Source organism: Lepeophtheirus salmonis, chromosome 10, assembly GCF_016086655.4.
Source record: "Lepeophtheirus salmonis chromosome 10, UVic_Lsal_1.4, whole genome shotgun sequence".
NCBI lineage: Eukaryota > Metazoa > Arthropoda > Copepoda > Siphonostomatoida > Caligidae > Lepeophtheirus > Lepeophtheirus salmonis.
In genome coordinates, this window is record NC_052140.2 from 19,030,147 (window position 1) to 19,042,702 (window position 12,556).

Below are 12,556 nucleotides of genomic sequence, written 5' to 3' on the forward strand. Positions count from 1 at the left end.
TTGGGGGGGGGATAAATAAAGTTTGTGATTGCCTCATATTAGTTGTTTAAATAGTGGTGGAAGGTTTCATACCATTTTAGAACAAGGTGATACCCGAAAACAGTCCCAATATTCCGGTTGTATAAGGATGGGGAGGGGCCCTTACTGGTAGTTAATATAGGGGTGGGGGTATATTTAAGCTAGGACTTGTCTGAATGGGATATATTGCGGCACCAATTGGAGGAGCCCCTTATTATACATTCTACGGTGGGTGTTTTGTTGTTGGACGTTTTGTCTGGTCGATATTTTGTCCATTCGACGCACCTCAAATTACAGTTGGTCGTAAAAATTACTGTCTTATCATAACTACCCCATTTTCTAATATCAAAAGATCAATTAAAATTGATAATTTATAAATATATTATAACGAAAAATACTCAATATTTTATTAAATCACACATTTTATTATTTATACAATAACATCACTTTGAATATTATTACTAAAGATATATCCAAAGTAGACACCAATTTTCAGTTTTTTAGTGAAACTATAACTTTATGCAGGACTTTGAGGAGGTAGGATATAATAATTGACTTCATTGTTTCATCTGTCCAGATTGGTTATACAAGGAAGTACACATTGACCATTATATCTCACTGGCACGTAACCTGTGAGTAATTCAGAGTTAGGAAATTATTTTTTATGAACCACCAATTCAATTCTCGATTCGAATCCATAACTCTATTTACGAATTTTGAGTAGTGCATCAGTTTTAAATTAATGTGTTATAATCAAATCAAGAATAAAAAAATGTTATTTTACACAGTTCACAGAGCTTCTCTCAAGCACACAAAGTCAATACTTAATAAAAGGCAATTTATGATGGATAAATTATGATAAGAAAATGTATAGATACAGAATAAACTCAACCCTGAAGAAAGAACGATTTACTTGTTGAACAAAAATCTTAATAACATGGTCTATATGAAGACATCCCAATTAACATTATAATATTGGTGAATAAGTGTATTACTGTACGTGAGGAGGCTTCATCCTCCACGAGCGCCATCCCATCTTAGTCCTCATAAGTTGTGTGGTTCATAATGAATCCATCCGTTTCTGGCATTCATACATAAAATTACCAGGTACTCAGCAATAGTTGCAATTCTAGGTCTTTTCTTTAAGAATTTATGCTCAGTTTCGTAGTCTGCCTGCGTACAAAAAATAATAGTTCATATTACCCAACACTCCATTTGCTGGTACTTTTCATGACTATTGGCGAAAAAATGTCACACTTTACCCGTATGAATGTTCCCTTTGTGGCCTGCCACGCTTAAGAAGGCTTTAAAAAAATTGTATTAGTCGTATAAAAAGTGACCTTTAAATATATTTAGTTGGCACTGGAATAAATGTTTGTGATGGATTTTATCGCTCTTCTAAAATGATGAGCACCAGTTGTAGTTGAAGAGCATAGTCCATGAGTAATTACAAAAATTGTCCTTTTTGTTTTTGTATTAAAAGAATTGGGTATGTATGGTCGCCTGTTACGAATACTGAAGACAATTCTGATCTGGATCACAGAGCTTCAATTTGAAGTAAAGTCTTCAATCTCAACTAATTCACATATTGTAAACTAAAGCAAAAATTCATCAATTTTTTTTAAAGAAAAATAACAAATTTACTAATATGACAAATATGACCTTTTTCAATCATATGCCAAAATGAAGATGATGCTATTAAGATCCCACTCTAACTTTTTCCATACTCATAGTGCATGAGTTATTTAAACTTCTAACAATCAATTGGCAAAATCAAATTTGAAGCTTGGCTTTTATTCATTTTTTTTTTTTTTTTTTTAATATTAAGCAATAATGTTTTCGGGGTATTTTTTGTATAAATTTAAAATTCAGCATTAAAATAAAGCACTTGTTCTTTTAAGTATTTTAAAGCAAACATTTTTGAAATCGGTTGAGTCTGTGTGGAGTTATATCTATTGAAGTTCAAATATCTTTCGAAAAGGGCCATACATTGAGTGACCCCGAAACGGACCCTCGTCCTAGCATAAGATTAAAACTTCCGATATAGTTTTTTTTTTGCTGAGATAAACACCATCGCCAAAAGTTATCACAGTCGGTGATGATCATGTCAAAAAAAATTTAAAAAGGTATTACACTTGACACGGAATATCACGAGTGTATGCACAAATAAATGAAATCTCGCAACTCTAACCCTTATAGAGTTATATAAAATATAAGAAATGACTCAATTTCATCTAGCTTTTATCATTATTATTTTATTCTTGAGGTGTAACACTCAAGATTTCTTGAAGGGTTATCTTTTGTGATGAAAATTCGATGTATTTTTTAGGTAGTCTGTTAATTTTTTGTTTGAATTGGTAATCTAAATAATAAATGGTCTAGTACTAAACTGTCATTATTATTAAACTCATGAGAAGTAAACTTCCTTTTATAATACATTCAATTACATTCAAACCCTGATTAACATTCGCTTGTGCTCATAAAAGACGGTGAGTAACCCTGAAGATTTGTTGAGGAGTTGTAATTGTACATCCCTGTTGCATTCAGAATAGAATTGGGATTGATATCGGGGTATTTCTTGCCAAAGTCCTTGTTTATTCCCTTCTCCCCCTCCTCGTTTGTCACAGCTGCTTGTAGATGATCTGATGAAACCTCATGGTAAGTTGCTCTCCTCCAAAACATTCTTAAAATTGTCATGATTACCATGTTGATTTTCGGTTTCTTTTTTAACCCAAAATACACACAATTTCCTCTAGAGTTATTTTGAAAAGGTTTTTTTTCATTAGGGAAGCTTCATTTTTTTCGTTGGGCCATATTTTTCACTGGTTATGTTAATTGCCACGTTATTGTAAATGGAAGTCGCTATATTAGCATGATAACTGATTTTTTTTGGTATGGACTGGGAAAACGTGTGGTTTCAACGAGACGGTGCCATTTGTCACACAACAAACGTTACAATCGATTTATTCTAAATAAAATTTGTTGAGCGCGTTATTTCGAGAAATGGACGAGTGGATTGGCCACCTGGATCGTACAATTTAAGGTCTTTAGATTATTTTCTTTGGAGTCACGTGAAGGCAATGTTCTACAAAAATAGGCCGACGAATTAAAAGAGCTCAGAGGAAATACCAAACCCAAAATTACTGCAATATTGGTCAAATTATTGGAAATTTAGTAGGAAATTGGGTTCAGCGATTGGACTTTGGTAAACTTGCTCGCGGTGGGTACGCTTGAGAAATCGATTTTCATAACATAAAGGCTTATAATTTTTACTGATAAAATAAATTTGGCAAAATCTTTAACCGTTTGTGCTTCAATGAAATGATCTGATTTATGGAAGGGGGGAGGGGGGGAAAAAAAAGAAAAAGAAGAAGGAATCTTACACACCCTGGTTTTTTTTTTTTTTTTTTTTTTTTTTTTTTTTTTTCAATTATATCTTTTATGATGTATTTTTCAACTTTGTATCTTATGTATTTTTTTTATTAAAGTTGGTTGTTTTTTTTTCAGATTAGAATATGAAGAATGTAATGAACATGATGTTTACAGTTAATTTATGAAGTATCTTTGTAAAAAAAAAAAATATAAACAAAATTTGAAGCACTCTTCATGAAAACCCCTTCATATTAAAAAACAAAACAAAGTGTGTACGTTCGTCAACGCCTAACTAGTACCACAAGTAATAATATAATTTAATAAATCAATTCTATAAATGGGAAAAATTATTGATTTGTTCATTCTTTATAATGAGATTAAAAGTTTTTGTAAAGTTATTTTCTACGTACATTCGTTTTGATTAATATTTTTATGTTTTCAATATAATACTTCTGTATGCAAAAAAAAAAAACATTATTTGAAAATCAGTTGAGTTAGCACATCTCTAGATTATTTTTTGCTGAATTTTAAACAGGAATTTAAATTGATTTTTAATGTATATAATTGAACATAAATATAAGGTTTTTTTTTTGCATAAACATTAGGATGAATCGTTTTGAGGGAGTTTGATCAACTTTGGCAAATTTCTAAGAGAGAGTATCGGAAAAACTTGTGTATAATACCTGGTGTTTGGAAAGTCTTGGAATGTTATTAAAATAGAAATTTCAGATTTGTTACCCATATTTTTTGTTAACATGCGGTACAAACTTTTTGACATGATAGTTTTAGAAGTGAAACCAGCTGTATAGGTCAGTCTAAAAGTGGCAAGCAATCCCTTTCTCGATCCTGGCCCTGAAGCTCTTGCAGGTATTCTCTATTTCTGTGGCCGAGATCCTTGCCCAATCCTTCTTCATGGTTGCCTTCAGGCTGTCCACGCTGTTGTGGTGCTTTGAGCAGATCACCCTCTCTAACTTCCCCTCAAAGAAGTAATCCAACAGATTGCAATCGGAAGAGTTGGAGGTCCAAGTCTGGGAGGTCCAGAAATCGTAAATGTTAGTCCTAATGAGCTCTTGGCTGATCTTGGACGAGTGACAGGGGAAGAGTCATGTTGCCACACGTAGGCCTCAGGGATGTTTACCTGCACCTACGGAAGTAAGGTGAACCTCACGCACTCTACATACACAGTAGAATTGACCTTTTCTCCCTTCTTGAAGAAGAATGCTGTCATGACTTTCTCTGTGATGGTGATGACGCCCAAGACCATGATGAAAATTGAGTTCTTAGAATTGTACACATAGGGGACATTGTCCTGGGACGTGGAGAGCCATTGTCATTCTGAGAGTTCCTTTTACGTTCAATAGTGAATATTTTCTCATCTGCATTGGGCGTTTTGAGCCTAGAAAGGAGGTCTTGCAGTGGGCCAACCTTGCCTCCTTCTGTTTCTCAGTCAACAGATGGTGCACAGACAACTTGTAGGAGGTCATACCAAGCTCCCCACATGCCTTGTAGATGGTGCTGCGAGCCAACCCCTTCGCTCATTATGCATGAAGATGAAATGAACGCAATATTTAACAGAAAATATCAAATTTAATACCTATAATAGTTTTCTCATTATTTTAGTTTAAAAATATTTTACATCAACCATGTTTGATTTGGAATCAAACATCTGACCATGATTATTAGTAATAATTAAAAAATATAGTGTGATGATTATTTTGGATTAAAAATTATACATAATAATATAAACAATTATTTATCAAAATATTCTCCTTCTATGGCCACCATGGCCTCCATTTTACAATGGAGCCTCTTGATGATGTAGTCATTGGATATATCCGTCCACTATTTCTCAACAAAGGTCTTCCGGGAATCTACATTGCGGTGGGAGAGTTGGTAAGACTTGCTCTGCTAAAAGTTCCATATTCCATAGTTAAGTTGGGTGATGAGGTTTGACGGATTGGAGGTAAGAAATTGATGAGGTTTTTCCTCTATTAATCTTGAGTTGTTATGGCCTTATAGCAGATGAGCCTTGTTACCAGCAATAATTCCGTTCGGTGGAGTTGGCATTCAACCAAGGCTTTACAACCTATTTCATCACCTTCTGGTTGCTTAAGCTTCAAAGTCCTGTCAAGAAGTCTTCAGTGAAAATTTTGTGGTGTCCTCCACTTTGTGTTTCTTGGAGAGGCTGTTACCGCTGTTATTGAGCCTTCTGACCTTAAAGACAATATTAAGAGAACAATTTACATTGTCCATGATTTCCTTTATAGACTGGGGTGCGGAGAAGATCTGAATCAACTAAATTGGAGAACCTTCAAAATATATTCAATTGTCTTATAATTTAGCTTCAAAAAGTCTTCCATAGTATTAAAAATCAAATATTACTTAATTTTTGATTTTAAGCCCATTATACTTTACATAAAATGGGTCTATTCTTAAATGTTTTCATTTCTGATAAATGGATTGTAAATCATTATTCTTACAGACTCTATAAATTTGAATATTAAATACACTTCATATGAAGAATATATCAATCATAAGTATAGCAAAATGTAAATATTTTCTATTGAATTATTTTTATGGTTTGAGTTAAAAATATTAGAAAGTCATTCGTCTATTAAAACATCATGAATTTTCATGAAAGTACATGAGAAGCTGAAAAATTTATTAGTTTGCTACTCATCTCAACAACTCTTGAAGGGATTTGAAAATCGCTGAAGTGGAGATGAGCCTAAAACAACCCTAACTCATTACATACCATAATCTCCAAATGAGAATCAACTGGTTTTCCGTATTAGTAAAATACTACAAAACTAGAAGACCCAAGTTTTATTTAGATTTGTGGAAGAGAGTGTAGTGGAAAGCCTTTCATTTGTTGCAATTAAACTACATATGTATGATGAAATATTAATAATTGAAATTTGGTGTGTGAAAGTCGAGTGATTACCAATTTTCAAAAATCTGGTACATAATAGGTTAAGTGAAATTAATAAAAAAAGGTGACAAATTTGATGACTGAGATAACTATAATCAGAGATGAAAAAAAATATGATAAAGTAAAGAGAGTGTCTTTAGTAGTTGCGATCTTACAAATGTTTTTTTTTTTTTAAATTTCCAATCCGTTTTACTATTTTTTTCTTATTGAGAGAACCATAAGTATACAGGAATCTCTAGTTTGTAAAAGACGATGAGTATCACTCCAAGTTGGGTTGAGAATTATAAGCAGTCATGTAAATCCGGTAAATTTTTTTAGTTGCCCCAAATTTTGGAATTTGTAATCTGAAGAATGAATTTTATTATCCTTAGCAGTTGTTATCACAATTTAAATCTAGAGTAGTGAATCCTCTTTCCTAAATAAGTTCAATTATGTTCAAAATATGATTACACATTCGTGTGTGGTCATAAAAGCGGAGTGTTACTCTGCAGATTTGTTACAGAGTTACTGGAAGTCCATCACAGTTTTAAGCGAAGCTTACAGTATATTGTCTGGTGTTTTAGCTAAGCAAATAGAACCCATTTTAAACACAAAATATTAAAGATGAACAAAAAGGTTTCCTGGGAAATAGTAAAATTACGGATATTTCACGAAATATAGCTACAGCAATTGTATCTCCTAATAGGAGTGGCAAGTTTGGGGCATTGATTGCAATTGATTTTAGCAAAGCATTTGACTCTTTATGAGATCTTCTAAAAGGTTACTTTCCAAGCGGGTTTTTTTATCCAATCAGAGCTTTACTCGCTAACAGCTTTTCCATAATTTCATTTGATGGTAGAATGAGCGAACCCATTCTATTAAGAAAGAGCACTAGACAAGGACGTCTGGTCGTCCCCTTGGTATTTATATTTGCAATCGATCAACTAACGAGGACCATTTCGAAAAAGTATTTGGGATTTGGAGTCTCTTTTTGTGGGACTCGGCATCTAATTGACCTATACTCAGATGATGTAACGTTAATGATTGAAGCCATTTAAGAAATTCAACTTTGGTCTAGGATCAAAGTTCTTTTGACTTTTTTTTAACTAATTTAAGGTCAAGTAAGGATTGGAAATTAAGAAATTGAGAACTGCCATCCCTCCCCTTGGATCTTGGAAGCCGGATAGTTGTATAATAATCGAAGCATGTAGATTTGTACAGAATGTTAAGATATTAGGTATCGCATGGACAACCAATGATATCTCAAGAGGTAGTTGGGTCCGATTAAATATGATGGTATACAAATAGATCCAAAAATGGCGTCATTTATCTCTACAAAAACGCATTGATATATATAATATGTGAATTGTTCCTCTTGTATTATACAGAGCTCCCTCCATTCCTTCTCTATCAGAATCTGCAATGATGCAAAAAGATGCATGGCTTCTAGGTTTCTTTAATAAAAATTATATTCCTGCTTTAAAGTGTCCAAACAATAAATTAGGCAGTGGGTTCGTCCTTTTATCTTGTATAATCCCAAAATGTTATAAAAGGTGTAGGAGGAAATATTTATATACCCGTTTCGAGACTGGAGTATGAATATCATGTCCTCTAAACATTATGAATGGATCCATATGGGAACTCCCTTAACTAATTGTGATTTAGAAGTTTTTTCACCACTTCTTGCGTCTATTCAGAGAATTTTATGGCCTTCCGCCAAATTATAATTCAGACTCAACGATTGATATAATTCACGAAAATAGGACTAAAATGCATTTTGTTACTAAGTTTGGGAATCTGTTTTTATTAGAGAAGACTACTCTCCATCATAAAATTTAAAGTTATCATCACTTAAGCCAGAAATCTATATATTGGGGAGGTAGATTTCGTCTTCCTATTGAGAGGTCTCTCAAATAATTTACCCTTTCCAAGCCATGGTTTTTGAAAATGAGTTTTTACCAAAATTTGTCGGTGGAAGATAAGTCTGTGTTAGATAAATTTATGGTACTACTCGATCTTCCTCCTTCATGGGAACGAAGAATACACGGATCCATTTCTGGAATTTCAGACAGGACCAAATTTACGGCACAGTTTCAAATTTCCACTGACAATATCAAATTTCCCGGCTAAGACTGCGGTTTTATATTCAACTCTACACAGTTTTGAGAATAGTCAAATATTTTATCCAATAAAACGTTTGTGTCACAGAAGATATTTTTTCTAACATAACAAAGGCAAATATATTATTTGGAGCTTATAAGAGAAATAAAAAATGTTCTCCTGGTCACAAAGCCGTGGAGTTTGCTTTATTAAATATTAAATCATTGATTGCTAAAAAATTAATAATTGACTCTCCATTACGTGTGGAAGAATTAAGAGCTATAAGGGTATGTCAGCTGCTCCATATTCAACACTTTCTATCAAAATTCCTTTGTCATCATCTTTGGTGTCTGCATGGGCTGGAAATATCATTAAATTTGCTTATATTATACTCGACAAACGATAATTTAGGACCCGACCAGTGGTAAATTATCGTTTGTTGAGTATGGAGGTCTCAGGGGAAGAAATATTTCGCTTTGGCTTTTTCGAACATGAGCCAACAAGACATCGCCAGGTCGTACACATCTTTGATGACAAGTCGGAAGCTCCGGGAGCTGGGATGGCAAGTTCTTATGACATAAAGTCAATGATAAGAAGACATCGTCGTTTTTTATCAACTTTAGCTGATGTTTAGACTTTTTTTGAATATTATATAAGGTGATTTTACTTCAGGACATTAAATATGAACTATAATGTTCATTTATGTTTTTTTAAACGTAATTGTCCTGTTGTTTTTTTAATTATATAATTTACTTTTTATCTCTGTGTGTTTATTATTTACACTGTTTGTATTGTGGAATATAAATAAATTATTTTAACCAAAAAAAAAAAAATTGTTAGTCCTTGGTGGACTCAGAGTAGATTTGGCCATCGACATCAGAGTAATTTTAGCAAATGTCCTTTACATTTCTCCTTCTTCCCTTGTCACAGCTGATTGTAGCTGATCTAATGAAATGTCAGGAGCATTATTCTTTCTCTCCTTCAAAACATTTTTCAAATTGTCATGGCAACCATTTTGATTTTCAGTTGCTTTTCTTTTTTAACCTGGCCATAGTACAAAGCATTTTCATCACTAACTATAAGTGTAAGATCTTGTTGAACTTGGAGTAGACCACATTAATATTCTTTTTAACATAACGGCAGATAATAAATTTTTTAAACAGGGTGATTAGCATAATTATGTCATTTATATTCGTTGGATTATGTTTCGCTTACAACAAATAAATGTTTCGTATATATCAATGGTAACTTGTATGGTGTAGTATGGAAATCTAGAACATGGAACGCTTACACCTTTTTAGTCATTCCGGCATGAGTCTGGCGCATATAAAAAAAGGAATAAAATTCAATTAAGAAAAAGAAGAGGTGGTAAAATTTTAACAATTATTATTTTAAATAAATTAAGGAATTATTGACAACTATCATAATATAACAACAAGACACAACATACATATATATTATTGGGAAGTAAGTTTAACAATTTTTTTATTTTGATTACAAGATTTTACATTGCCGAGCAACCTTTTCAAATTAATTTTATCATTTAATTTTGTAGACAAATTCTAGGTCATAATATTAAAATCTTGGCAACAAACGCTAAAAAATAAATCTTTAAAAATATGACCATTATAACAATTTTGATTAATTATAATTAGTTCGTAATCTATCATCTCACAACATACTTTTGAAAATACTTTTCTTAAATTGTTGCATTGAAAAAAAAATAGATTTTGCATTTTCACTCGAAATAATAAAGTTATATAAACAATACATTTGTGTGACAATCGAAAATAAGTCATCGCTTGGAGTGACCAGTCCTCTTCTATTAATTTGATCTAGGAGCTTGCTTTTCGAACACTCCTCAATTAATTTGTCCAAACTAACTTGAGGAAAACTTTTTGAGAACACAAGTTTGCCTTTTCATAAATTATATTTTAAGTGAAAGGATTGAAATTTGGTTATACAGCCTGAAACAAAGAATAAAATCGATTTTTCGTCATTCTCTAATTCAAAACAAAACTCTGTGGATTGTAAAATCGACAAAATTTTAGCAATACAAATCTTTTTTTCTTGGTTTAAATCTTGTTTTTTATCAGAGTCAGAATTAATATTTTTTATGTCACTCAGATCAAGGCCATCAAATTTTACAAGGGAAGAAATCCTAATTTTTTTTCTGCCTCCAGTACTTGGCGCAGAGATACAAAATAGTTTGCACCAGACAATTGACGGTACCAATTAAATCGAGCTTCGATAAAATCGCTTTGTAGCAGCCCTGGAAGGAAGTATTCGAAGCCACAATCTTTTAGAAGAAATGTTGCAAGTTTTGTAGTAGCATCTGTAGTTTGGTTCACTGCAGCGAAAGTTTCTTTAGTGAAGCCCATTTTGTGAGAGGTAGATTCACACTTCCATGAATTTAATCACACATGGAAATCTTGAAGAAATTGAAATTTTTCCTGATTTAATCACAGAGACTCCCTCGATGAGTCTCTCTTTCTCCGTCCTGTGAGGAAGGCGTTTTAAAATTTAGAATATTCCAGTATTTTATAATGATGGACAAAAAATTTGCAGTTATTTTCGAATTAAGATTTTGATTAGAATAATAATTTAGGGCCGCAATTGTGCTTTCATGAAAAATACTATCTGCTAAAAGTAAATTGGTTTGACAATTTTTTTAAGTGACTTAGGGAAGGAAGAGTCAACCCATCCTGAGATAATTGACGATATAAAGCTGGGCTGGTGTTATGCCATAACAGAGAAGTAGCTAATAATACAAGTGTGTATCGTTTCTGTTTCGGTGTAGAGTTTATCAAAGCAAGTTGCTCTCTTATGAAAATCAACTTTTTCCGTTTTTGAGAATCTATATCCGAGGGATATAGATTTTCAATGATACTCTCAACATCATTGATTAAGGCATTAATCATATCTTCCATTGGAGGAAAAGGAATACTCTTCATATGAGCAAGGATGTTCTGGAGAAGACTTACCGAGGTGATCTTTCTATTCGTTGTGAGGTGATTCACGCAGCTCCAATCTAGGTAGACGTTCTTGTGGTATAAATTGAATGTCAAATCACTATTTATCCTCACTGAGAATTCGATTTCGACAAAATCAGAACACAGTTCAGATAGACAGTAAAAATTGAATTGAATCCTCTCTCCTCCTCCAATGAACATTCGTTGGGAATTTTTCACCTCCACACTTAAGACACAAACCACTAAAGTCAATAACAGAATCTTAAAGAAATAATGATCGTTGAGCTTCAACGATAGTTTCATTTTCCGTAGAAAACCTGGTTCATGTGGTAGCTCTCGATGTAGGCCGTTGACTTTTGACGGATGATAAGTATTTCACAAGATTGGGGAAAATACTAGGCACTGCAGAGGGTTGATTTCAAATAACGTTTGGAAGCTTATTATCTTCAACTCCATAAGATCGATATTTCCTCTTGTGGTCCGCGCTTTCATATACAAAGTCATCCTCGTGAAAATAGAGAGAACAGACCCTTAAATACTTAGAAGGTGCCTAAGTCCATTGTTGTCCCGTGGAATGCCTCTAAGCCAGGCACCTTTTGAGGATTAATCCAGTGGAAAAGAATGGAGTGATAACCTTGCTATGGGTGGTTTTCCATCATATCCAGAGGAGCACTTAGGAACACAGTACTTATTAGGCATGATCTGAAATATATATATATAAATTATTAATCCCATATCCACAAGTGCTACAGGATATTTTACTTACTGTGCTCAAAAGTAGATCGTAAAAGAGATAAAAAGTACACAATCACAAGAATTATTTCAATAAGCAAATATTATATTAATTAACTTAGATTGTTGTCAGCAACACAGGTTTTAATTATGATGAACAAAGCTGTATTAAGTAAATACTAAATACGCTGTTGCGTATGAAAACACGAGGGAAAAACAATAGCCTCATAACGGAAATTTTCTTTTCTTTTTTTTAACGCGTGAGCGTTCCAGTTGTTCTAGATTTCCATGGGTGTATCTAGTAAAAAAGTTAATTCCTAAGGAATTAAATAATAATGAAAACAACTTAGGAAATTATAATTCAATCTTCAATTTGCCAACTCCAAAAAATTGGGCGATCTAAAATAATGCCTCAAATTGGCGTCACTGCTTACAACCATAGACAGAACTA

General features: G+C 33.0%; 1 long non-coding RNA gene across 1 annotated transcript; it reads right to left on the reverse strand.

Moving 5' to 3' along the window:
• Positions 1 to 9,770: 9,770 nt before the first annotated feature.
• On the reverse strand, positions 9,771 to 12,337 carry LOC139906497 (uncharacterized). The gene is made up of 2 exons (XR_011782053.1): positions 12,140 to 12,337; positions 9,771 to 12,075 (listed from the first exon to the last, which is right to left on the reverse strand). It is a non-coding gene; the product is annotated as an uncharacterized lncRNA (long non-coding RNA).
• Positions 12,338 to 12,556: the final 219 nt, after the last annotated feature.